At 46.6% G+C, this 26,395-nt stretch overlaps 1 protein-coding gene across 1 annotated transcript in view; it reads left to right on the top strand.

The window, feature by feature from the left end:
- The window catches only part of Sdk1 (sidekick cell adhesion molecule 1), a 1,012,579-nt gene that overhangs the window by 608,859 nt on the left and 377,325 nt on the right, over positions 1 to 26,395 (top strand). The window lies entirely within an intron of this gene.

Raw genomic sequence — 26,395 nt, 5'->3', positions numbered from 1 at the left:
GCAGGGGACAGAGCTGAGGCAGGGCAGGGGCGGGGCTGGAGCAGGCGGCTGTGACAAGGGGCGGGGCTGATGGGCAGGGATTGTTCCCACATGTCTTTATGGAAGCCTCCTTACTCCTCAGAACTCCTTCTCCTTTCTGTGCTGCAACGGTTAATAATAATGGTCAACAGTGTTAGAACTACCGCGGAGACAAGCAACTCTTGTTTTGAGACTAGGTTAATAGAGGTGGGAAGAGGTCAGGGAGACGGTTCAGCAGATAAACACACCTGCCATCCAGCCTGATCAGAGTTCGATCCCAGCACCCACACTGTGAAAGGAAAAAATTAACTCCCATAATTTGTTCTCTGAGTTACACACATACACATTAAATCAATAGGGGAAAACAGAGTTGTGACCACCTATCCACAACTACTGGGTTGACACCCCAGACAATCAACGGAGAAAGCAAGTTGAACACGAGCATTCATCTCTGCTCCCTGATTGTGGACAAGTATGAGCAGCCGCCTCATGCTCCTGCTGCCATGCCTTCCCCGCCATGATGGACTGTGTACCTTCCAACTGTGAGCCAGAAGAAACCTTTCCTTCTTCAAGTTGCTTTTGTCTGGTTTCATCACAGCAATAAGAAAGTGATCAATGCATCTGTATTCCTTTACCAGGAGGTCTGAAAGTGTCTTCATCCCTGTTCTTAACACGAGATCACTCTGATTCCCCCCAAACTCTCTCCCATCATGAACCGCAGCCTCTTCCCCCTTGACTCCCTCTGTGGTCTCTGTCCCCAAGAAATTGCCATTAGGATGAAAGGCCACTAATTCATCCTAGCTCTGGGGTCTGTATTGCTTTTGGTCTCCTTGGCTCTGTGGCAGGGTGGCTGTCTTGCAGGCCTGGGTCCCTGCTCTCCAAGCTCGGGCAGCAGTGATTCAACCTCTCCTTTCTGTGCCTCCATTCCTCCACACAGTGCCATGCGTACCCTACTGCTTGAGTCTGTCATTTGCCCTGACTATGTTCTTGAGATGTAGATCAAGAACTTATACCCTTCCTGCTTCCCAAGCTCTCCACTATCATGGGTACCTTAAGTCAACACCTATGTTAGAAAAGTGACTATTTCTTGCTGTCTTAATTTGGGTTTTACTGCTGTGAACAGACACCATAACCAAGGCAACTCTTATGAGGACAACATTTAATTGAGGCTGGGTTACAGGTTCAGAGGTTCAGTCCATTATCAAGGCTGGAACACGGCAGCATCCAGACAGGCATGGTGCAGGAGGAGCTGAGGGTTCTATATCTCCTTCCAAAGGCAAACAGGAAAAGAATAGCTTCCAGGCAGTTAGGAAGAGGCTCTTATAGCCCATCGCCACAGTGACACACCTACTCTAAGGACACACTTCTAAATAGTGCCACTCTCTGGGCCAAACATATTCAAACCACCACACTTGCCCATAGGAATTCCTCTCTAACCATGAGGTCATACAGACTTCAGTCATAGGCCCTCTGTCCTTTCCCACCTGCTCTACTCAGGTCCTAGCTATCTATCCTGCTTCGGAAATAGTAGCATTAGGATTTAGTGTTTATTAGGGACAGTACATGCTATTCTGCAGTAGATATAAAGAGGAGAATGCACCCCACAGCCACAAAAACCATTAAGTGTCAAAAGAAGACATGGGTCATGTGTGTGTCCCTTCTCCTCAGGTTCCCTCCTGTCACCCTGCCTCCTCACTGTCACCCTCTCACCCCTCTCTGGACTAACATTCTGCAGGTGATTTTGCTACTGGTCCTCCTGAAAGAAAATCTGAATGATGAGAAATATTGTGTATTGTGTGTGTGTTGAGAGTACAGGTGTATGTATGTATGTGTGTGTGTGTGTTTGTATAGGTGTGTGTACTAGCATGTGTGTGCACATGTCTGTGAATGCCAGCGGATCTTTCTTTGGCCTGTAGTTCACCTGTTAGGCTACACCAGCTGGGCTTAGAAATTCCCAGGAAACCATCTGTCTTTGGCTCCAGTGCTGGAATTCCAAGCTTGTGTCACCACACCTAGCTCTTTTAATCCAGGTGGTAGGGACTGGACTCATGAGAAGCCAGCATTTTACCGACTGAGCCTGACTGACACTCTACCCTGGTTGTGAAGACTTTTTATTGTTAACTATTGCCATTTACAGATAAAACTGATATTTCTCTTCTGAATGAATCAGCTGAAATATCTGAATACCATCATGACCAGAAATGATTGAATCCTTCAGGAGTGGAAAACGATGTCTTTGACCACTAGAGATGGAACTGGCACCCTGTTCTCCACCAAGCATCCAGAATTTTGCTCTCGGTGTTATTATATGATGGCAATGATGTCATTGATCGTCCTATCATATATATTCTACCTGTGCATATTTCTATTCCCCAGTGAATTGGATTCACAAGCGTTGGTTTTGGGTCTCACTAGGGACTCAATCACTTTTCCTTTCTTATCCAATAGAGTTTACCCAGAGATCCTTTCTCCAGAGCTCCGGAAGCAGGCTCTGGGCCCAACTACAAGTCTCATCATTCTGGGTCACTCATATTCAAGATAGAAGTAAGGCACAGACTTTCTCTTCTCACAGAATCACTCAGAAGAGACAGGAAGATGAGAACATGAACCACCCATGGCCTCTTAAGAAAGAAGGGAGCATAGAAGTCAAATCGCTCAAAACAGGTTCTTGAGACTGCTGTGTTAGGAAAGACCCCCCCCCCCATTGGAACAGATGTCCTCCACTGAAGGCCACACCCCTGACTGGCCCCTCAGCAGGGACAACAGTAGGGTTCCTTTTTCCTGAATGCCATTCCTTTCTGGGAGCTGTCTTAGGTCGTCAGGCTTGGTGGCGGGCACCCTTCCCCACTGAGCCATTGCACTGTCTTAACTGGATTATAAGAAATTTCACACCCGTCACAGGCAAGTGTGTTCCACCCCAAATTTCCTGCCAACTGCTAAGCTGTGCTCTGAGCCAGTCCCAAATCCAATTGACTGGGGTACATGCTTCCAATCCAAGTGGTTCAAGTGGTGGATTTTGGGAAGTGTTGAAAGAGAATGGTCCCCATAGGCGCTCATGTATTTAAATACTTGGTCCTTAGTTGGTGGAACTGATTGGGAAGGGTTAGTAGGTATGGTCTTGTGCATATATATATATATATACATATATATACATATATACATATATATACATATATATATATATATATATATATATATATATCCATCTGCTTCCCATCTGCCAACTCTTCTCCTGGATGGCACACATCCCCATACTTGCCTGTCTCCACAGTCACATGATGATGGTGACCACTGCATAGAGCTGTGTGCTTGTTTTGCCTGGCAATATTAGTGTTGCCCCCCAGGGAACCCAGGTAATTCTGCTGCTGCTACTTCTCTCTCTCTCTCTCTCTCTCTCTCTCTCTCTCTCTCTCTCTCTCTCTCTCTCTGTGTGTGTGTGTGTGTGTGTGTGTGTGTGTGTGTGTGTGTGAAGGCCAGGCATGGCTGTTGGGTGTCTTCCTCTGTCACTCTCTAACTTGGTTGAGACAGCAGCTCTCAGTGAACACGGAGTTTACTCTTCCAGCTAAACCGGTTGGCCAGCAAGCTACAAGGATTCTCCTGTCTCCAGTCCCCAGCACTGAACCCCATGCCGGCTGACACATGCCTCCAGGCGCAGCCTTTACATGGGGTGCTGGAGATTTAAACTCAGGCAAACGCTTTACCCACTGAGCTGTCTCCCTGGCCCCATCGTTTCTTTTTGACTTTAGATCCCTGACTGAAGCCCAATGGAATGGAATGTTTACAATTTCAAATGCCAAGGAATGAAACGTCTTAGATATTTATGTGGAAATTGATTTATTAGTCTTTAGATAATTTTTGAGGAAAATTTGTTGGAAAAATTCATTGGTTTAGAAGGTAATTTTTGGACTTCAGGGCACATCACAAGAAAATATTATGAGTTTGGAAGATGTTTTGAACTTCACACTGACTGGGGAATTTCAATTTGAGGCAGGATGCAGAACTCATTTTGATGGATGGCTGTGAGGGTCTGCACATTTGGGGAACAAATTGGAAAGCGGCTGATGGCTGGCCACTGCCTGTACACAAGCAGTCCTCAGGGTTGCAGCAAGCCCATTCTTCCTTTGCTATCCTTACCTTTCAGGCTGCTCTGTCCCCTCTCCTCCTCTCCTTCATCTCATCTTTTCTTTTTCTGCCTATAAATGTAATGTCCGAAAATCACCAATTAATCTGTTTTCTAAAAGCTATTCCCAGTCTTACACAGGGAGTCTTTGGGAACAAAGCCTTTAACTAGGAAGGGAGCTTTTTGTACTATAATAACATGTTGGCTTTGTTAGAAAGAGAACTTAGAGTTTTAGAATAACAACATGTATTCCCCATGTGGCTAAAAATTCACAACTGGGGCATGGCAAGGCAGAGTTGGGAGGGATAGACAGTAGCCAGGCAGGGGGCAAAGGCGGGGCGGGGGTGGGGGTGGGAGTGGGGGTGGGACATGGGTATGGCCAGGCAGGGTGGGGTAAGAAGTAGGCTGAGATTCTAAGATGTTATCTATGGTCCAAATGAGACCTGAGTTCCCTCCTGTATTTCTGTTCTCTGTTTCCACCTCTCATTAGGAGAAGCATGTCTAAAGCGGCAGTTCTCACTTCATTGCAACCACTTTGGGGGGCCAATGACCCTTTCACAGGGGTCACCTAAGACAATCACTGTCAGAAAACATGAATATTTACATTACGATTCACAACAGTAGCTAAGTTACAGTTAAAATGTAGCAACAAAAATAGTTTTATGGTTGGGGTTCACCACAGCCTGAGGAAGTGTGAAGAGACAGCACTGGCAGCTGTGCCTCTCTTTGGGTCCAGTCTGTCTTCTACTTACTCTGTCAAATGAGAATAGTGACGTCACCTCTTCATCTCAGTACTAAGGAAATACACACACACACACACACACACACACACGCACACATACTAGTGTGATGGTACTTGGCAGAGTCACGGCTTAGTTATTGTATGTGAAGATAAAACAACACTTCCACATGCCTATAATCCAGGTTCTTAGGAAGCTAAGGCAGAGGATCTAAAATGCAAGGCTAACCTGGGCTATTTGGAGAAACCCTGTCTCAAAAATCTGAAAAAAATTCAAACAAAACAAACAATTCTTTATAACTTGTGTATTTGGGGCCAAACTTGACCAACCTCTATGTCCATAATCAATAATTTAAATTTAAACAATGCATATAGGCATTTCACTTGCTAGAGTGAAAATTATCATTTTATTAAAATTCATTTAAAGCTTGTTAGAAGCAGACAGAGATACTATCTGTGCCCGAATAATACCCTTTGAAACACAGTGTCTTTCTTGAAGACATGCTATCCTTTCTGCAAATTGAATTATTTGGCGATATTAACATTTTAATGAAGGAATTATCCCATTTTCGTATTTCTGAAGGAACTGATATTCAATTTCTGCTTCGTGTTAAGCATGTGATGAGTACTTAACATAGTTGAAAGTCTTGGTGAAAACTAATTTATGCTTAATTTTTCTGTGGAGACAGAAGCTGTGATGTGTTTACCTCCTTGTCTTTTCAGTCCCTGGATCTGTCTTTTGTAAATACGGCCCTAAGAGGGTAGTAATTGAGGGGAGTGGATTCTTCCACACAAGGCTTCCCAGACACCCACGTGTTGTGCAGAAGCTGGTTTTTGGAAAGAGTCTTGCTCAGTAGTCAGAGTCACAGGCACCAGGCAGCTAGCTCAGTTCCTGTGATTCATGGGGAAGCCTGTCAGTGATTCTATACAGCCCACCAGTAAGCCTGTCTTGTCGGTGGAAATGAGGTTGAACCCAGGACAAATGGCCTCTGGAAGGGAACTGGACGCCAAAGCTAAATGGCTAAATAGCTCCAGACACCCCCCCGAGGAAGAAAAATAAGATTTAAAGTGTTGTTATTAGAGAATATGATCTATAAATACAGTAGTATATTCTCATACCCATGACAGATTTTGACAAATAAGAAAAAAATGTTTTGCTGATAGGAAAAAATGTGTTTGGAGTGTGTTTTACACCATTGAATGCCACTGGTGCATTGAGAGATTGCAAGCAGACTTGACTTGCGAGTTAATGGGGGTGAGCGGAGATGGAAGGAAGGGCTTGCCTGGGATTGGAGGGCCTGTTTAGCACAGGACATCTTCAGTGATGCCCCAATCAGGGGCCAGATGTCTCAGCTGCTTCCCAGCTACTCCTGAGGAGGAGGGACCAGGAATCAGAGTGTGGGTCACTTGGGATAACTGAATATACTGAGGCAAATATCTGTGGATGAACGAGAAGCTAATCACCGAAGGGAGAATGAAGAACCGTATTTCACAACAAATGGGCAGACGTGAATGAGGGCACTGTGATAAGTGAAACAAGCCAGATACGAGGAGACAGGTAACTGTGCTTGCTCTCATATGTGCGGATGAAAAGCTCTGCTCTCAAGCCTGGCCTGGTAGCAGATGCTGGAGGATCGGGAGTTCAAGGTCACTGTCAATTACATATCAAGTCCAAGGCTGGCGTGGTGTGTTATTTACCTATCTAATTGATGTGTTATTTACCTATCTAATTGCTCTAATGGTGAAGTACGTGACATTAGTAACTTAAGGGAGGAAAGATGTGTTTATTTAAACTCACAGTCTGAGGATACGGTACTCACGGCAGGGAAAGCGAGGCAGCCGGAGCTGCCCACTCTTCAACCACAGACCAGAAGCAGAGGATGATGGGAGTTGGTGCTCGGCTCAGTTTTCCATTTCCACTCAGCCCAGAATTCCAACCCCTGAGAGTGTCTGGCAGACTTTTCCTTTCCCTTGGTGACACAGATACAGGCCAGATTAGACCAGATCAAAGGTAGATAACGGCAGGCTTATTAGGAGGAAGCTCTATGTGTGTTCACTGAATCCACAGGTGGAGGTCGGTGGAGTCACGTGTCCGCATGAGGAGGGAGTTTCGTAGAGTTTGGGGTGATGTCCTGTCAGCTAGGAGCTGGGATTATGTCCGTGTATGGTCAAAATCTGAGCCCCTGGGCGGCACTCTTGGGTGGGTTGTTGAACTGCGGAGAGGAATACTAACTTTGTTAGCTTGGGGTTTCCTCCATGCTGGCTGGGGAGTTTTCTCTGTGTGGGCGGGGCTGGGGAAGGAGGACAGATGGGGTTTCCCAGCTTATGCAGGGGCTGAGCAGGGGTTCCAGGCTAGCAGTGTCCTCCACAGTTAAGCAGTGTCTTTCTATTCCATTAACCTTATCTCAACAGTACGTCGCAGGCCTGCCCCGAGATTTGCCTCCTAGGTGATTCTATATCCTTTCAAGTAGACAATCAGTATGAGCATCACACCTAGGAGTACATCGGAAAAAAAAATAATCACGGGCTGGCAGTGTGGGTCAGTGGGTGACGGCACCTGCCACGGAGATTTACAACTGGAATTAGAACTCTGGAAGAAACAACTCCTGCAAGTTCTCTTCTCAATTCCATAAGCAACTATGGCAAGCGTGAACTATTGGAAGCTCCTGTAACCCTAGCTTAAGAAGATTGGTGCTCTCTTCTAGGCTCCCAGGAGAGCTGTATGCATGTATGGAGAGAGAGAGACAGAGACAGAGAGACAGAGACAGAGAGACAAAGAGAGACAGAGAGACAGAGAGAGACAGAGACAGAGAGACAAGGAGATAGAGAGGAGAGAGAAAAGGAATAAACGTAACTTTAAAAATCAGCAAACAAAACACAAAGGTTAGTCTCAAAGTAGAGGAATAGAAAAATGTTCACTATTTGCTGGGAACAGGAAGAAAATGTAGAGAGAAGCTAGATAACCAAAATAGATAGCTAAAGGGAATTAATTGCAATGGTTTAAATTACACTGAGGTAGCTAAGGCTCACACTAACTTCTGTGTGTGTGTGTGTGTGTGTGTGTGTGCATGTGAGTATGTTATTTCTTACTATTGTGTGTATGTATGTGATGTGGACCTTCTGTACCACAGCATACCTGTGAAGGTCAGAGGATCAAACTGAGGCCTCAGGCCTTCACAGTGACTGCTTCACCTGCTGAGCCATCTTGCCAGCCTGCCAGCCCTGACAGTGTATTTTATGAAGACCTAGAAGACAGGAGCCGGGAGGCTACAAACACATAAAGATGATAAAGCCATGGAAACGCTAATTACCCTGACGTCATCAGTAACTTTATGTGCTGGAATTGCAAAAAAAAAAAAAAAAAAAAAAAAAAAAAAAAAAAAACCCATACCCTTGTAACAATTATTATGTGTTAATTAAAAAGAAAATGAGACTGTCGGCCCAGAGTGGCATGTGGTAGCAAGTCCTTGAGAACTCATTGCTGGATATAGAGGGCAGTCATCAGCTGTCACCTGTGGACCCATGCATGTCAATTTCTGGGCTCTTGTTAAAGATGAAAGAGAGTATGTGTGGTAGAAAATTCTTTGCTCATTCTTTTGAAAAAATTGTGTGTGTGTGCGTGTGTCCGTGTGCCCGTGTGCGGGCTCTGGGAGGCTAGAAGAGAACATCAGAAGCCCACGGGCCAGCAGACGCGTGCACGTTCTTTGTCTGTCTCACCTTCAGCTTTGTTTTGTTTTGTTTGTTCTCGTACACACCAGACTAGCTGGTGGACTAGCTGGCCCATGGGCTTCTGAGCATTCTCTTGCGTCCACCGCCTGTCTCACACAGGAGGGCTGGGAGTACAGACGTGCACGAGCGTGTCCCGTTCTACATGGATTTGGGGATGTTGGACTCAGGTTCTCACGCTTGCATGATACTGAGCCATTTCCCAAGGCAGAAGGGATATTTTAAGAGATTTTTACACCAAATTTCAAATGAAAGGACTTGAAAATACTCCAGCACCTGGTATAATAGAAATGATAAAAAAGATATAATGAAAAGATAGTCAGGTGGAGGCATGGAATAGAGAGAGAGAAGAGAAAGAAGGATGAGTTGTGACAAACCCTGAACAAAAAAGGGAGAGATCTGCAAGTGCGGGTATCCTTAGTCGTGGGAGCTTCGTGCGGTGGAAAGGAAGCGATGCTCAGGCAGGGTTGATGGAGTTCTTCCGCTTCCATCTATGGTATCCTCCACGCATCCTCATCCTGAGTGGTCATGGCCACAGGTGTGTGCATGGGGCCCTCAGCAGCAGAGACTGTTTATTCCTTAGGTTAATTGGGAGAGAGGGTAGCTCAAACCCAGAAGGCCATCCCAAACACTATTATGGAGGTCAGAGAGATGGCTCAGTAGTTTAGGGGTCAGACTGCTCTTGCAGAGGACCAGAGTTCAGTTCCCAGCATTCACATTGGGTAGCTCACGACCGTCAGTAATTCTATCCGGATCCAATGGACACAGCACCTTCTCTGGCCTTCATGGGGATGGCACTCAAGTATACATACAGACACTTATGCATACACACTATAAAATCAATCAATCAATCAGACAATTAGGAGTGTCAGTGGCACAACCCTGCTTGGCACAGGGACAGGTGCAGCAGATAGTCCACCACATGATCTGAAGTATACAGGTGGCTGAGCACTTCCCCAGAGCACCCAGCACTGGGGAAGCTGAGGCAGGAGGATCAGGAGATTGAGTGAGCACAATGCCAGTCACCACCAGACAACTTTCAGGACAGTGAGGTAGAGACACCACTCACAAAAGGTTGTTTGTCAAGGGAACACTGACTGGAGAAAACTGTAGGAGAAAGCTGTAGAAAAGATGCATGGGTGCTCTTAAGAGACACGAAGGAACATATTGCCACCACTGAAAATGGGCAACTTAGAAGCTGCATGTTCCTTGTTGAAATAAAAATTCAGCAGACTGAAGAGAAACATGAAAATAACTGGAGAACAAGCTTGGAAATGCTCCTAAAATGTATCAGACAGACACCAGGAGATGTACTGCATATCTAATACGGCCATAGGTACTGAAGGTAGAGCCAACACCTTGGACATTCAACTCCATTTACAAACAAGGCTTTTACAAAGAGGAGGCTATATGGAGGAATTCTAGATGGGTTTTCACAAGTGAAGAAAGATACATTACGGGTTTGGATGTGGCTCAGTGGGTATAGTGCTTGCCTAGAATTTACAAAGTCCTGGGCTCTATCCCCCAGCATCACACAAACCAAGCAGAGAGGTGCACTCCCAGCTCAGGAGGAGGTGGCAGACCATGGGGAGCTCATGGACATCCTTGCTACATGTTGAATTTGAAGCCAGTCTGGTCTGAAGACTCTGCCTCAAAAACAAGAAAACAAAACAAAACCAAGCAAAACAAAAGAACAGCAATTAATTAAATAATTAAACAATTAATTAATTAATTAAACAGGTCATAGGATGCCAATAAAATGGAAACAAAGTTAAGTTATCTGAAAAGACCTGTGGGTAGGGGTTCATTGGCAAAAGTTCTGAGGACAAACTTAGAATATAGAATTATAGAATTCCCTGTCAAGGACCAACATGAAGTGATGACAGCAAAGACTTCTCTGGCATTGAAGATCTGAGGAACTTGCCAACTACACTTGTGAATTAATGAATAAATGATGGGTTCAAGCAGCCAGGGAACCACAGAGCAGTGGAGTGTAATGAGCAGGAAACTCTGGACTGCTGTGCACACTCCGCAGAATGTTTCCTGTTGACAGAGCCAATGAGAGCAAAGATCCGTGAACATCAGTAAACAGAGATACAGAGAGGCAAGGGAAGACAGCAGTGAGGTCGGGACTGACGTCTAAGAATACCTCCACCCCTGGTAGGACAATAGACATTTACATCCCATGAAAGCTGGTGGGACTTACTTCACAGGTTCCAATTAACCAAGGCTGGGGTAGGATGGAATGAAGTAAATCTTGTCATCCGAGGAAAGAGGGCAAAAGAAAGCCAAGAATAAGTAGGAGCTGGACAGAGGGCTCGGCAGGTAAGAGTGTACTGCTCTTGCAGAGGACCCAAGATCTCTTCCCAGCATCCATAAGCTGGTAAGTCTCAAACACCTGTAACTCCAGCTCCAGCAGATCCAGCATCCTCTTCTGGCTCCCAGAGGTGCCCGGCACACGTCTGGTGTACATACATGCTGGCAAATCACTCCCACACATGAAGAGTTTCCAGGCACATGACAAAATAAGAACATAAACTATCTGGCCTGGCTGCTTTTCTGTTGTTCTGATAAATGACCAACAGCAGTTTAAGGGAGGAAAAGCTTTACTCCATCTTATATTTCTGCATCACAGTCCATCCTCGAAGGAATCCAGGGCAGGAACTCAGTCAGGGACCTGTAGGCAGGAACTGAAGCAGAGGCCGTGGAAGAACAAACACTGCTTACTCTCCATGGCTTGATCAGTTTGTTTCTTTGTACAACCCAGGACTACCTGTCCAGGGAGGATACTGCCCATAGTATGACAGGCCCTACCACATCAACCATTAATCAAGAAAACACTGTAAACCATGCCTATAGGCTAGTCTAATGGAGGAAGTTCCTCAATTAGGTTCCTTCCTCTAAGATGACCTGAGCTTATGTCAACACACACACACACACACACACACACACACACACACACACACAGACACACCTTGATGCAATATGAGAAGTAATTTTTATTTGATTTTATTTGATTGATGGGTTGGTTAGTTGGTTGAGGCATAAGTGATTTCATATAGTGAGCCCAGGCTGGCATAAAGAGGTAGATTTGTGCATGGCTGTAGCCAGACAACCAAAATATATTTTTGTGTACAAAATAAGGAAGCCAGGGCAGTGGAGTAAAAGCCATAGTTCAATGGTAGAGCTTTTTCTTACTGCACAGAAAGCCCCTAGTACCACAAAGAGAGGAAGAGGAAAAAGAAGAGGGAGGGAGGGTAAAACCCTCAGTACATATCATTAAAAAATAATAATAGCAAAACAGGAAGCAGGGCTGGAGATGTTGCCCAGTTGGTAGAGTGCTTACCCAGCATGCTTGAAACCTTGGTTAATATGATGCTGGGGAATCAAACCCCAGACCTCTGCATAGTAGGTGCTCTACCAGTGAGAGGCTGGGGGTGTGGGTTAATGACTGAGCACTTGTCTAGCACAGATGAGTACTGAAGTCAGTACAACTCCACAGAAATAAAAATAATAAAATAATTAGCTAAAGTCACGAACCACCTAAAAGAAAACGGGTTGGATCAAAATATAAAGTGCCCTAAAAAGAAGAGTCCTTAAAGGTAATTTTAATCTGCCTTGCTGTGACAGCTAAGGATGCTGAACACTGTTTAAAGTGTCTATTGTTTATATATAGTTTCGAGACCTTTTTGTCCAGTCCCATAGTCCATTGTTTAACAGCTGTGTTGTTTCTTTCCTTGATGTACAGTTTTATAAGTTCTTTATGTAGCCTAGACACTAGTCCTTTTTCAGAGATAATACTGGCAAGGATTTTTTGCTCATTCTGTATGTCGCCATTTTGCTTGGTTGGCAGTTTCCAGGGCTTTTCGTTTTTTGAGATCCCATTTGTCTGTTTCTGGTCTTCCTACACTACAGGAATATATTCAGAAAGTCTGCCTGTGCCTGTAAATGGAAATGTACTCCCTGCTTTATCCCCTCACACTTTCAGAGTACCGGGCCTTACCGATATTCCCGATAGAGTTACTCAGTGTGAGTGCACAGTGCTGCTCCCAGAAGACATGGTTATTAAAGGGAAATCTCAGCCCCACGTATGGGATTCCTTCTTATGAGGCATGGCGGCCCCGGACGCACCCAGAACAGCACAGGGCGCTGTCATTGTCTTGGCTGCCCACCATAACTAGATGGTAAGACCTTATTATTGAAGCCATTGCTCACTTTGGGGGCAGAATATAAAAAAACACAACCTCAAGTTAACCAGGAAACTCCCTGCTGGTCTGTTTACATAATGCCAGAGGTATCACAAGCTGCTGGGGAGGAAAGACATCAGTGGTCTTGTCAATGATGGATCCTGACCTGTTGGCAAGATAGGCCTAATGGGCCACTTTCTGATTAATATGAGGCTACTCTCGGGAGGGATTTCATGCCTGGTTTGACAAAGCTGGCCAAATGCCCATGACTGGGGAGAACATCAGTCCCAGCAAGAAACCTACTGCTGTTGTCTTGCCGAGCAGTCGCGTTATCCAACGGCATCCTAAATATGTATATTTATACGCATAGGTCTGTGTTGCTTTCGAACCTGGTCAGATATGCCTAAGGTATGTACCAATGTCAACCAAACACAGCCCTGCTGCTCCTGCAGGAAGGCTGATTAAATGCCCTATTGCATATCTAAAAAGCCATCTTATTCTTGAAGGTCAGAGATGTGCCGCTCACAAAGATGAATCGAGAAGACGGATCCAGTTTCAATTCCTACTGGCTGATAAGTCTCAGGCTCCCAGTGCCTGCGCAAATGCCTTTAAACAGACTTTGCGTGCTGTTTCATTTGATGTCTCTGTAAAACTAGATCCTTCCCTTCCCACTTGATTGTTATGGTGCCCACAGGAGGGCTGTAATCAAGGTACAAGCGTCTGGAGTTTGGGGAACTGCTGTGTGCTTCAGACTGAAGAGTTTTAGCTGACCCCCTGCTGTTTGGGTGCCACCAAAAAAGAAATGGAATGAGTAATTTGAACACAAATGGGAGACAGCAAGGCTCATCTCCATACTGGGGGGGCCCTGAATGTGTTCACAGGAGGGGTATCTGCTAGCTCTGTGCTCATTCAAACCCTTATGTGGGACGAACGGTTCTTTCTAGGCTGCCTTGCACGAGCCCGGAGTAATTTGGGTAGATTGATTTGTAAAACATTCTGAATCAATTAAAGCTTTAATCAGCAAAGTAGCAAACTTCACATGGCTTGTGGACTAATTTTACCGTCTCCCATCAATGGGAACCTAAGATGAAATAAGACAATTAAGAAGACGCAATTATCTGTCCTGATTACTGGATCGGAGGCGTTTGTGTTGATAAGTCCCAATGCGAAGGTGGGCATCCCAAACAAAACAATCCCGGCAGCTGTGGTGTGCAAGAGCCCTGGGCTCTGTCTCCTGCCGGAGACTGTTTATCAAGCAGGGACTCCTGGGTCTACTGTGTAGCCAGGCTTTAGAAAGTGGGTTGGAAATGGGCCCTGCCCATAGCAGCAGGAGCGAGTGCACACGCACACGCACACCTCATTTGAATCACCACTTCGACAATTCTGTCTACAAACAGAGTGATTGGAAAATTGGTTCCCTTTATCTAGATCAGCTCCCAGAAGTAGCTGCATATTGGAATCACGTGGGGGAGCGTTGGAAGGCTCCAGAATCCGCCCAGATCGATGCCAGCCAGCACCTGGCAAGGAAGCCAGGCCTAGGGCTTTCCAAAGCTTCCTGGGGGATTCCGTCTGTAGCCAGCTTGAGAGATATACAATTTCGAAGGCGCTTTGGGGCCAGTGCCATCTCAGCCTGTTGCTATGGACTGCTGACAGAATCCTGTCCGAGGAGACACCTGCTGATCATTTGCCTTCCCTGATGTGGCCAACTGCATCCCATAGAACTGTAGTGCATAGAAAACTTCTTACCTTCATTTCTTCTTGTGGAGTCTTTGCTTGCAGTAATTCAGGAAGTAGGCAATACAGCGTTCAGTTAGGTGTCACACCATGGGCACACACACGTTTCCATCTTGGCTCCTAGCTGTCTGGGTTTTTGCCTCTTAAGAGCAACGGTATGCTTTACACACTGGTGACCACTGGTGTGCAGACACTCTTCCAAGGCCCGTTTTTTTTTTTTGTTTTTGTTTTTGTTTTTTGTTTTTTGGTTCCCCTAGGTCTCTACTAAGGGTGGAATTGTTGGGTCACAGGGTAGGGACCTGTTGGACATTGGGGACAGTTGTCCCTGTGTTTTCTGTGTAGTTACTCCCCCATGCTGTTCTGCCCAAGGTGCTCATAGGTACTGGTTTTTCTGCCCCTTTGCCAATGCTTAATTCTAATTTCAATGCTTTCATAATTAACAAGCTAATGCGTGTAAAGTGGCTTCCTTTTTAATGCAACTCTGCCTGGAAATGGCCCACCTCTAATATTTTAATGCACAGAAAGAGACTGATTTATGTAAAATGTGGGCCAGGTCCTCCAAGAGCTCTGTGTGGATAGCAGTGAGCTTACATTTGCAGTTTTGAGTCCCCTAAACTGCTGTGGCCTTCACGGCCTTGCCCCTCTGTAAGTTTGACACATCGATGGTTTCATCTTTTTAGGTATCTCATGTGTGTGTGTGTGTGTGTGTGTGTGTGTGTGTGTGTGTATGTGTGTGTGTGTGTGTGTGATGCACATCTGTGTCTGTACCAGTGTTCACACACAGGCCAGAGGAGGATGTCAGGTGTCTTGCTCTCTCACTGAACCTAGAAGCTAGGATGCCGGCCAACAAGCCCCACTGACCCTCTGGTCGCTGCCCCTCAAGGGACTGGTGTTGCGGGCAAGTACATAGCCTTACCCAGATTTTTACAGGAGTTGTGGGGATTTGAACTCAGTCCCTCACATTTGAACAGTAAGCACTCTTAGCCACTGAGCCACCTCCCAGCCCCGTGGGTATCATAAAAACAGGCTGTGGTGATATAATTCTGCGCTCACCTGTCAATTAAATTCTCGGCAGTCTCTTGAAAGCAGAATGTCCTCTTAGTCTCACTTTGTACTTACAGGCCAATGATTTTTAAAGATCTCTTGCTGTCATTGTACTTGGGTTTTGGGAGAGAGAAGGCGAAAATATATATATCGACAACAATTATAGCTTGGAAGCTCCCTGAATCCTTACTCTGTTGAAAGCAGGTAGGAGCTTAAAATATGATCTTAATAAGTGATCAGGACAGGGCTGAGAGCTGTAGAAAGTGTCAGGCCTGAACATAGTCACCGTGTGAGGTAAGAAAAGGAGGTCTGGCGAGTGGAGCCACATTGGGAGGAGAAACACAGAGGTCCACCTGGGGAGTCCCCCCACCCACAGGTAAATTTCTGAGGTCCTAACATGAGCTTTAGCTCTCCCACCAGCAGGGCCAAAGGGCTGTCTGCTGCTGGCCGTGTGGTCAGTGTTGGGTAGATCCTCACACCTGGGCCACTCTCTGCTTCGGGGAGGCTGCTAGAGCTGGGAGCTGTCTGTCTCCTCATGGAGAGGCTGCTAGAGCTGGGAGCTGTCTGTCTCCTCACAGGGATGCAAGGGACAGGAACAGAGCCCCACAGGGAAAAGAAGGAAGCTCTGAGAAATGCACCCTCACACTCTTAAGCAGAGAAGACTGCAATATAGCAAGAAAACACACACACTCTCTCACACACATGCACACACTGCCTCTCAGGGGTGGAGATAGCCCAAGTACCTAATACCAGCAACCAAGCCCCATCCTCTACACAGAGGAAGAGCTGACCCTATCATGTAGCAGAGGTCACACAGCAGAGTCACTATTAACTAGGCTCACTTCCCTGCCTCTTCAAGAGGTAAGACCTCCCCTTCCCGCGAATGCCTCAAAACAGACATTTGCTTTAGTCTTCCGACTGAAAGTTGGTCTCAGATCCCTGTTGCTGTTGCCTAAGGAACAACAAATGGCTCAGTGTCTCTCCAGCTTCTGCCTTCCTCCCTGCTGAGGACCTGACAAGTTCCTCCCTCCATTTCTCTCCCTCCCTCTCTTTCTCTCTCTCTCTCTCTCTCTCTCTCTCTCTCTCTCTCTCTCTCTCCCCCCTCTCTCACCATTAACCCAGCTGTGTCTCTCTCTAGAGAGGAGGCATGAAGTGGCAGCCTCCCTGAAGCAGAAAGTGGCCCAGGTGTGAGGACCCCAACACTGAGCCCTCACAGCCAGCAGCAGACAGCCCTTTGGCTCTGCTGACCGGAGATCTACCTCATGTTAGGACCTCAGAGATTTACCCGTGGGTGGGGACTCCCTGGACAGATCTCTTTCTTCCTCTTCCCAACGTGGCTCCACTCACCAGATCTCCTTTTCTCCCCTCACACCATTGTTTATCGAGGACCAGTAGGCAGGCTTGGCTAGTTAGAGGTCTGGCAAGCCTCAGGCTCTGACCCTTACAACACCTGTGACTCAACAGTTCTGTTCACAGCCCAAGCACAACCAGGATCCTTCCCTCCTACACCTCCCCAGAGCAGACATTTTCGTCTGCCTGAGGGTGGGAAGCTCTTGTGAGAAACACACTTGAAATGCATATGAGGCCGACAAAGAGGAAAAGGGAGACAGGATTGTTACCAGAGCTGTTGGGGGTCAAAGCTGCAAGGGCAACAAGTGAGGACCCAGGATCCATCCTTAGTCCACCGAAGAAACAGACAAGAAATGGTGAAAAGCAAAGAGAGATGGATTCGATGTGGCCACACTGGGAAGAGGGACAGATAGGCCCAGGGACCCTCCAGTGTGGCCATGCTGGGGAGAAGGACAGATAGGCCCAGGCACCCTCCAGTGTGGCCACACTGAGGAGAAGGACAGATAGGCCCAGGGACCCTCCAGTGTGGCCATTCTGGGGAGAGGAACAGATAGACCCAGGGACCCTCCAGTGTGGCCACACTGGGGAGAGAGACAGACCCAGGGACCCACTAGGCCATCTTCAGGCTTAGGTTTAAGTAGAGGACAAGAGTAATCACAGTTAAGCAGTCCTGATCAAATGTGGTCCCACCCTTCACTGATGTCACTGTCCGGCTCTGGTCTCCTGCCAGGTGGTCTGAACATGTCAGAACCCTGAAGTCTCTTCCTGGGAGGCAAGTTCTGCCTGTGGCTGACATCAAGTTTCACCCTTGTGGAAAATGCCAGATTCTTGGGGTCTGTTTTAGTAGTCTGACAGCCAAAGGGAGGGGTGCAGTGTCTATAGAATATCTCCCTGGGAAGACGTTAAAGTATGCCACTCTGTAAGTGGGTCTCAACTGCAGGTTTCGAAAAATCTCTTTTAACGACTCACCAAGGCTGCCTTATTCTGGCTCATCCTGGAAGTTTTTTAAGTACAAAACCAAGGACCTGATTTTACTTGAGTCAAGATCTCTACAAATATAGGGAACTCCTCGTGCTTCTGGGAGTGACAGTGTGGCACAGCACCTCTGCCCTGTCACGCTGGCAACAGTGGCCAGTTAGCAGAGTAGTTAGGGCCAAAGCCTGTCTAGAAGAGGTAATAAGTCAGGCTTAGGCAAGCTACCGATTAGCCAATTATATAGACAGAGTCACGTGGCCACATGGGAAGCCCATCTTTGGGGTCATGCATGACAAAACTTAAATTTAAGTAGGGCCAGAGGTACACATAGAAAAGCAGCTTCTGTTAAGACATGGTCCCGCCATCAGTGTCTCAGCTCGGCTCTCCTGCAAGGTGATATGACAAGGGATCGGAACTCTGTAGAATCTCTGGCTGGGAGAGTCTCTCCATGGCTGGCACTAGGCTTTGGTATCTTTTTGCAGCATGGGATTTCTGGGGAAATTCTAGTCTTGGGGACCATTGTTTCAATAGTCTGATAGTCAGAGAGACACACAAGTATCTCTCTAGAATAACCTCGTTCCTGCCCTGCTGGTTCTACAGTGTGTGCCAGACGGGATGAAGGGGCACAGAATGATGGCAGGCTGACACAGAGCCCCTGCCCTTCCCTTCATCCATGGGGCACGGCATGATTTGAGAGACACAGAGTATCTTCGAGGCACAGAGCCCAGCTGCTCACTGGGGAACCCTACCCTTCCCAGCCCAGCAGGGCTGTGTGTGAAGGCGAGACGGAAAGACTGGAGACAGATTGCCAAATGCCAAGCTAGAGAATCTGAATATGACCTCAGTGTCCTGGGAGCTGGTTTGTTGAGAGAGGCAGGCCTATGGTCCACAGCTCTCAGCCTGGTTGCCCTGGTTAGTCACTGGCCGCCCTGCCGGGCCTTAGGCGAATGGAAGTAGCCACCTCCTACCTGTTCTGTGATTCTGTCAGACCAGGCAGAGGGACCATGTGTGGGCGTGGCTCTTCATTCCCAGGGCTAATGCAAAGTCCCGTTGTGCCAAGAGATGGCCTGGGAGCCCAGAAAGTAAGTTCTAATCAAATGCAGAAGAGGTTGATCTTCTCCCGGTGCCTTCAGGTGAGATAAAGACCGACCTTCACCAGGTCAGTATGGCGAGGTCAGCGTAGCCTGACTGAAGAAGGGGAAGAAGCACAGAGACGCAATACACTGATTTTTGGTTTTGTTTTTTGGTTTTTGGTTTTTTTGGTATGGAAAGCACCTGTTTTCTTTTCTTTTGTAGTATCAGGAGTTAAGTCCAGTGTCTTTCACCGGATAGTCAAACACTCTGTTCTGAGTCATACCTTCCGGCTAGGGTATTCTAGGCAGACACTATATAGTCAATCACTGAGGATGTAGTTGATTTGGTTAAAAGAGACTTTAAAAATTAAACTTTCAATCTTTAATGTGCTCTCCAGTTTTTAAAAGTATATTATTTTTTTTTAATCTTGAATCTTCTTTAGGACTGTCTTATTTCTTAGCTATTGTTTCTTATCTGTGCATCTGTTTCTCTCTACAATATCTTCTTTCAATTTCTTCTCTTCCTTTTCCTCTTCTTCCTTCTCTCCCTCTTCTCCTCACCCTCTCCTCCCACTCCCTCTCTTCCTCTCCCACTCCTGAGGGGGATAATATCATTTCTGTCAAACCACTACTCATCCTTTATAACCTTCTGGAGATGATCAGACTACACGCATTGCATAAAGCCTCTCATAAAACCCTATATCATAACTCAGGAGTAATTCCTGTGTGGATGTTCAGCAGAATGCTAATCCTAGCATATTTAGCATCTGTGTTAAAGGGTTGCTTCTGAGAGTAGAGGAGAGTTCAGAAAAATTCTCCATTCCACCAAGTCAGAGGCCGGCCCTTGAGTCTCAGGGAAATATAACCAAGAGCCTAATGACCCCCAGGAGAAGACTTCCATTCACTGTTTACTAACAGACAATCCTGTCAGCAGTCACTGATCCTGAGAAGCACATGTGTGTGTCTGTCCCAGTGACTTCAGAAACTGAGCAGAAAGGGGGAGGGTTTCTCTGCCCAAAGCCCTGTTATTACTAAATACAGCCCTGCAGACCCTTGATGTAATGAGATTAAAATGTTCCACAGAGGACTAGAGTTTATTGAAATGAAAACAGAAGAAGAAAGCCACCTTATCAACATGGGCTTTACGGACCAGGTGGCATCTGCTTAATTTTGCTATTTTTGTTGAAAACATAATTTGCATTACTATTAGATAAAATAAAACAGACGGGCAGCTCCACGGCCCAGTGATGTAATCTCTGCTGCCAAGGTTCCTTCATCTGTAATTTTCTTCCACGAGAATTCACTATTTCTTTTACAATTTCTCTATATTCATTGACTTGCAGCGCTCATGACTGAGCCCAGGGCTGTGCACACCAGGCAAGCGCTCTACTGCTAATCCCCAACCCCAGTGCCACATCCTCTTTAAAAAAGTCTGAGACAGGGTCCCAGGCAAGCCTTTGACTTTTTATATAGTCCAAACAGGTCTTGAATTCTGCATAGCTGGGAGAACAAGGACAGACACTCTAGTCTTCCTTCCTGATTTCAGACGTGAGCCTTACCATAAACTGATACTTGTGTATCACATTTTTAAATTACAGGCATACTGATGGCCAGTGACTCCCACGCAGGTGGCTTTGTGGCCTGCCCTCTATAGCACTTCCTAGATACTGAGGAGATAGCTCAGGGGTCAAGTTCTTGTCACATAAATCATGAGGACCTGAATTTACTCCAGAGCCCATTGCAAAACAAAAACCCAAACAAAACCAAAAAACCAGATGTGATGATTCTATTTGTAATCTCAGTATTGTGGAGGCAGAGGCAGGAGGATGCCTGTGGCTTGCTGGCCCTTCCTGCCTACGCTGCCTGGCTAAATCAGTGGACTCTAGGTCAAGGAGAGGCTCAGTCTCAAAATACAGAATAGGGAGCAGCAATCAGGGAAGGACACCTAATGTTGACATATGACCTCTATAGAGAGAGAGGGGGGAGAGGGAGAGAGGGAGAGAGGGAGAGAAAGAGGAGGAGGAGGAAGAAGAGAGGAGGGTAGGAAGGGAAGGAGGGAGGGAGAGGGAGATGGAGACAGAGTTAGAGAGAGAGGCAGAGATACAGAGAGACACAGAGACAGAGACAGAAAGATAAAGGGTTTCCTAGGGCACCTTCATAGCCTTTTGCCTGAGAAACATCTTCATTGCTTCTTTTTGTAGCCTAATATTCTGAGCAGAATAAATGGTGTGTACAGTATCATTACTCTGTGTGAGAAAATGCAAATCACTCCTTTACATCATTAGACAGCAGTAATACGGAAGAAAGACAGGAAGTTGATTGACATTTCCCATTCAGGAAAATGAGCTAATTTTGAGGATTCTATAGAGGGATTCTGCTTGGCTCCCAGGGCATTGTAAACTGAAATTGTCTTGTCTGTCTGTGTGTCTTTCCTTTCTTCTCTTCTCTCTTTCCTCCTTGTTCTTTTGTTTTTTCAAAGTGGAAACTCATACAGCGTTTGTTCCTTTAGTATCTGTAAGACTGAAATCAAGAGAGCAAACCCAGAAGGACACTAGGTGTCTTTTCAGATGACTCTTCAGCATCCCTGATGTGTTGGATACTACTGCCTCCGTCAGCTCTGATCACAGCCCCTCTCCCTCCAGAGTCCCCTTCCCTGGTGTGCCTCACTCCAGGCCCCTCAGCTACCACAGGCATTTAGAGTTTCCCTTGCAGGTCAGAAAATGGCCCATGAAGTATTTTGGTTTGAGACAAAATCTCACCATCCCAGGCTACCCTGGAACTTATGTGGCTCCCAAGTGACCTTGGATGCTTAGTCCTCCTAGCTCCATCTCCAGAGAGCTGGATTACAGGTGTATATTTCCACTCCTAGTCTACGTTGTGCTGGGAATGGACCCCACAGCCTAGCATGCTCTAGGCACATCTCTAGCGGCCATGCTGATTTCTACGTTTTTGAAAGTTCAGGCTTTAAGAGAACCTGGAGAAGGGCCTTGGCTCTCTCAGGCAGCCAGTCACTAGCCTTCAGGAATGCTTCACCGCCCAGCAAAAGGTGGGGGCTAAAGTGTACGTTTAAATTAAAGACCAACCTAACACGCTGCCTGCAACCCTTAACAAATAATATATCGGTTCCTTTCCGCTCCCACAGGGTAGCGAATGAAAATGCCATCTAAATTGTTTTATTTGAAAGAAATGTCATCTGATATTTATTGTTCCTTGAGTATTACAAGTTACAAAAAAAAAAAAAAAACTCATGGATTTATTTTGAACCATCCATCTAATGCAAGGAGAAGGGCTCTGGTAAATGGAGCCTGTCATTGTGTCATTAAAAGTAGAACTGGGGTGGGGCTGGGGATGTGGCTCAGTCTGTACCGGAACATGTAAATCCCTGGGGTCCATCCCCAGCATAGCACAAATCAGATGTGATGATGCCTGTCTGTAATCCCAGCCTGTAATACCTTGGGGGGTAGAAACAAAAGAAACCATTCTTAGTTCCACAATTTAAGGCCAGCCAGCCTGGGTTTCATGGGACCCACCCTAATGTGGGGGTGGGGGGGTGGGGAGACAGAAATGTAGAAATGGTAAAAAACAATACAAGGCATTTGAAGATGCATTATCCTTTAACACGGAGCCTTGGTCAGCACTCGGGAAAGTTTATGTAGAGTCATATAATAGCTGGCTTTTAAGACTCCATAATGATACTATAATCTAGAGGCCATGGTTTCCACGGGGTTTTGATGTATTAAACTTAACTCTCTGGTTCTATAAATGTATTCTAATACATCAAGTAATTGCCACTTCTCGTTATTTTTATAGCTCCTCGCCTCTTCCAAGCTGAGGTAGCTGACCTTGTGTGCCTGTGGCCAGGGAACAATGATGGCTCTCGGGGACAAAAAAGCACTCGGTGATCAGATACCACATGCAGGAAGGCTGAGAGGAAGGCTTACTATTTAAGACTGGGCTCTTATCCCTGCCTCCCACTTACTGTCCATAGCTGTGTATTATCCTAAATACATGATCACTGGACTCACGCCTTACAAAGGACTCAATGATCCATCTTTTAATTCTCCCTTCCTTCCTTCCTTCCTTCCTTCCTTCCTTCCTTCCTTCCTTCCTTCCTTCCTTCCTTCCTTCCTTGTATGTGTGGAAAGGTCAGGGCATGTGTACAGAGGCCAGAGATCAACATTAGTGTCTTCTTGGGCTGCTTCCCATCTTATCTATTGAGACAGGATTTCTCACTGAACCTGGAGCTCACCAATTCAGAGAGGCAGATTGGGTGACCTGTGGGCCCAGGGACTGCCTGTTGTCACCTCCCCAGTGCTGTGGTCATGAGCATGTGGGCTACTGTTCCTGGTCTTTTTCCCCGGGTGCTGGGGACAGGGCACACTTGGATCTTTGTGGTTTCCCAGCAAACGGACTGGCAGAGCCATCCCCTCCCACCCCACCCCACCACCCCACCCCCCACCCCCGAATGCTTATTACAAATACACATTGAATTCTAAAAAAAATTCTGTATGTACAGAAAAGCCACAAAAGTCACAAAGCCAGAAGCCCCCAAATCCCCAGTGTCCTGTAATGTTAGCCTTGTGCCTAATCACAATACATGGAGCAGATTAAGAAGTTAATATGGGCAGTTCACAGGCTTTTTGTTTTTCTTGAATAGTTCTACACCAATCCATATGGAATTTAGTTGTCATGTGTCCTTCTTCACCCTGAGTATGTCACTGTGTCTCGCGAGCTTTATACGTCATATGGGTCACAGTCAGGTATTTTGTACAGCTTATTTGGCTGACAGGGTTCTAAGTCCATGCAGCACGTTGGTGGGCCCCCAATTTTCGTCAGTGAGCATGCTCAGTCTTTACTCAACCAGGAGGTTTTCTACCTCTTCCCTCTGCAGTCTTGAGATTTGTGTCCCTTTCGGATGAGTGGATATGTGTGCACGTGGGTGGAGGTCAGACAGAGGTCAACACCAGGCGCTTCCCTCAGTCTCTCCTCCATCTTGTTTTTGAGACAGTCTCTCACTGAAGCTGCAGCTGTGGCCTCAGTTTGTCACACTCGCCAGTGAGCTCCCAGAAGCTGCTTGTTTCCCACCCATCCCTGGGGTGACAGGACGCACAGCATGGCGCCAGTTTCTGTGTGGTTCTGAGGACCCAAACTCAGGTCTTCATGCGTGCACGGATTGTACTTTTCTGACTGAACCATCTCCCTAGAACCAACATTTTAGAATGTTTAACAAAGATCATACAGTGCTTCATTTGATTTTTTTAATCAAATTATTCCCTTTCCATTCTTTTATCCCTTCCCTCTCCCTCTGTATATCCTGTCTGTCTGTCTGTCATCTGTCCTCTCCATCTCTCTTCCTCTCTTTGGCATCATAAATGCCAGTCCATTGCTAACTGACCCTTATGGTCTGGCCTTGTATCTGCCCCCGTGCTAAATCTACTTACTTGTTCCAGAAGATCTTTATACAGTTCTTAGACACATCTGCATAATGAATGTTTTCAACTGAGAGTGAAGACAGTTGGATTTCTTTCAGTATGCAGTGTTTCAATTCTGCATTATTGGACTAGGCTGAGAGAGAGCCTCTCGTTGGCCCCACATCCTGCTTTGCCCAGGAAGCTAGGCTCCCTAGCATATGAACTTCCAGGGCTCCTCCTGTCTCTGCCTCCCATCTCACATCCCTGGGATTGCCGGTGCACACTGCCACACCCTGCCTCTTATGTAGCTTCTGAGGATCTAAACTCAGACCCTCATACTTTCAAGACATGTTACTGACTGATCCATCTCCCAGCCCTTGGTTCTGTTGTTTCTTTCCCATCCCTCCTACACCATCAAATTTTCATTCTTTCAGGGAGATAGGATTGGGGGGGGGAGAGGAGGGGTGGGTGGGAGGGTGGGGGGGTGGGTGGAGTCTGGGAAGAGATTCTATAAGGCTTGCCTTCCTCACAGCCAGCATATGGGGCAGGGTATTTTCTTAAGGTCCCCACCAGTCGGTCTACCCTGTACCACTCAGACCTTCTGCGGGTAGCTGTTGGCTTTGAGGTGTTAACCAGCCCCTTGAGGCTGTTCTCTGGGGTTTCACACACTCACAGGGACCCAAAGCTGTTCTTGTGCAGCTCAGTAAAACTTTAAGCTGAATTCCCCTAATTGTCTGTTGAGTGGCAGATGTCCGTCCCAGACACACAGTCACTCTGGTATTTCTATCCAGAAGTGCTCTCTCCATCTGAATTTTTCTAGATTTCAGGTTGGATGTTTACGACAGACCCAAGGAACACCCCTGGCCTGTTGTCTGCCCAGAACTTTTCTCATAAGAGGGAGTGATGCTCTTGAAGCGAAAGTTCACAGCAGCCATTGATGCTATTTACCTGTAACCTTATTCTCCTCAGTCCCTTTAGTCTCAGCCAGTCCCTCAAGAGACGCTGCCTGGTTCTGAGGGGCAGGGGTCACATACTGGGGCTGCCTCTCCCTTCCAGTCCACCTTAGAGCTGCTCTTGCCTCAGGAAGCTGGGCAGCTCCTCCTCTGCTCAGATCTCAACTTCTCAAGAGCCTCCCTGCTAGTGTGCTTCCCTGAGCGCGCCTGTTATGAGGATTGCTGTTCTTCAGCTAGAAGAAGGGTGTGGCAGAGATGGAGGAAGGCAGGACACCCTAGTTACTAATGCTCTCCTACTTGGGTCCAGGAGTTGAAGACAAAGTGGCTTCTGAAACTCCAACACACTGGAAGGCTGGGAGGAGGGCTCTCAACCCTGCCAAGTCCTTCATACATAGGAATACTCCCGCTCTGGCCGGCTGGTTGTCCTCTTTCTGGGCCAGGTGCTGGGCATTCATCGCTAGGCTGGTCTCTGCAGCAGGTCTGTGACATGGTCCCCCCCTTTGGTGATCTCTTTGTGACTTGCAGTGTGTCTTGTTTGTATATGTGGATGTGTGGGGGCCAGAGGTAAAAATCTGGGACTTCCTCGTTCCTTATTGGCTTCTCTGGTTTTGAAGCAAGCTCTCTCGCTGAGCCTAGACTTCACAGATTTCCCTAGTAAGCCACCAGCACCCACCTGTTTCCTACATCCTACACGCCATGGGAGTTACCCACACACACTCCTGTGCCCACCTTTTATGTGAGTTCTGCAGATCTGAACCCAGGTTCTTAGTTTTGCAAAGCAAGCACTTTACTCCTGGTGCCATCCTCCAGTCCCAAGGAACAGATTTTCAATACCTGATGTTCGGTTCCTGCTTAGTTTTGAGAGCATTCATTCATTCATTCATTCGAGGGGAGGTTTGAGAACACATGTCCAAAGGACAACTTGCAAGAGTTTCCTCCTACCATGTGTGTGTCTCTGAACACTCTCAGGTTTGCAGCAAGTGCCTCTACCCACCAAGCTGTGTCACCAGCCCTTAAATTTAGTTTCAAGGATCCAGTACTCTGGATGTGGAGGAAATTGTCACT

The sequence above is a fragment of the Apodemus sylvaticus genome, chromosome 22, assembly GCF_947179515.1.
Source record: "Apodemus sylvaticus chromosome 22, mApoSyl1.1, whole genome shotgun sequence".
Taxonomy (NCBI): domain Eukaryota; kingdom Metazoa; phylum Chordata; class Mammalia; order Rodentia; family Muridae; genus Apodemus; species Apodemus sylvaticus.
Note: the sequence above shows the minus strand (reverse complement) of the source record. Positions and strands in the feature narration are given on the sequence as shown.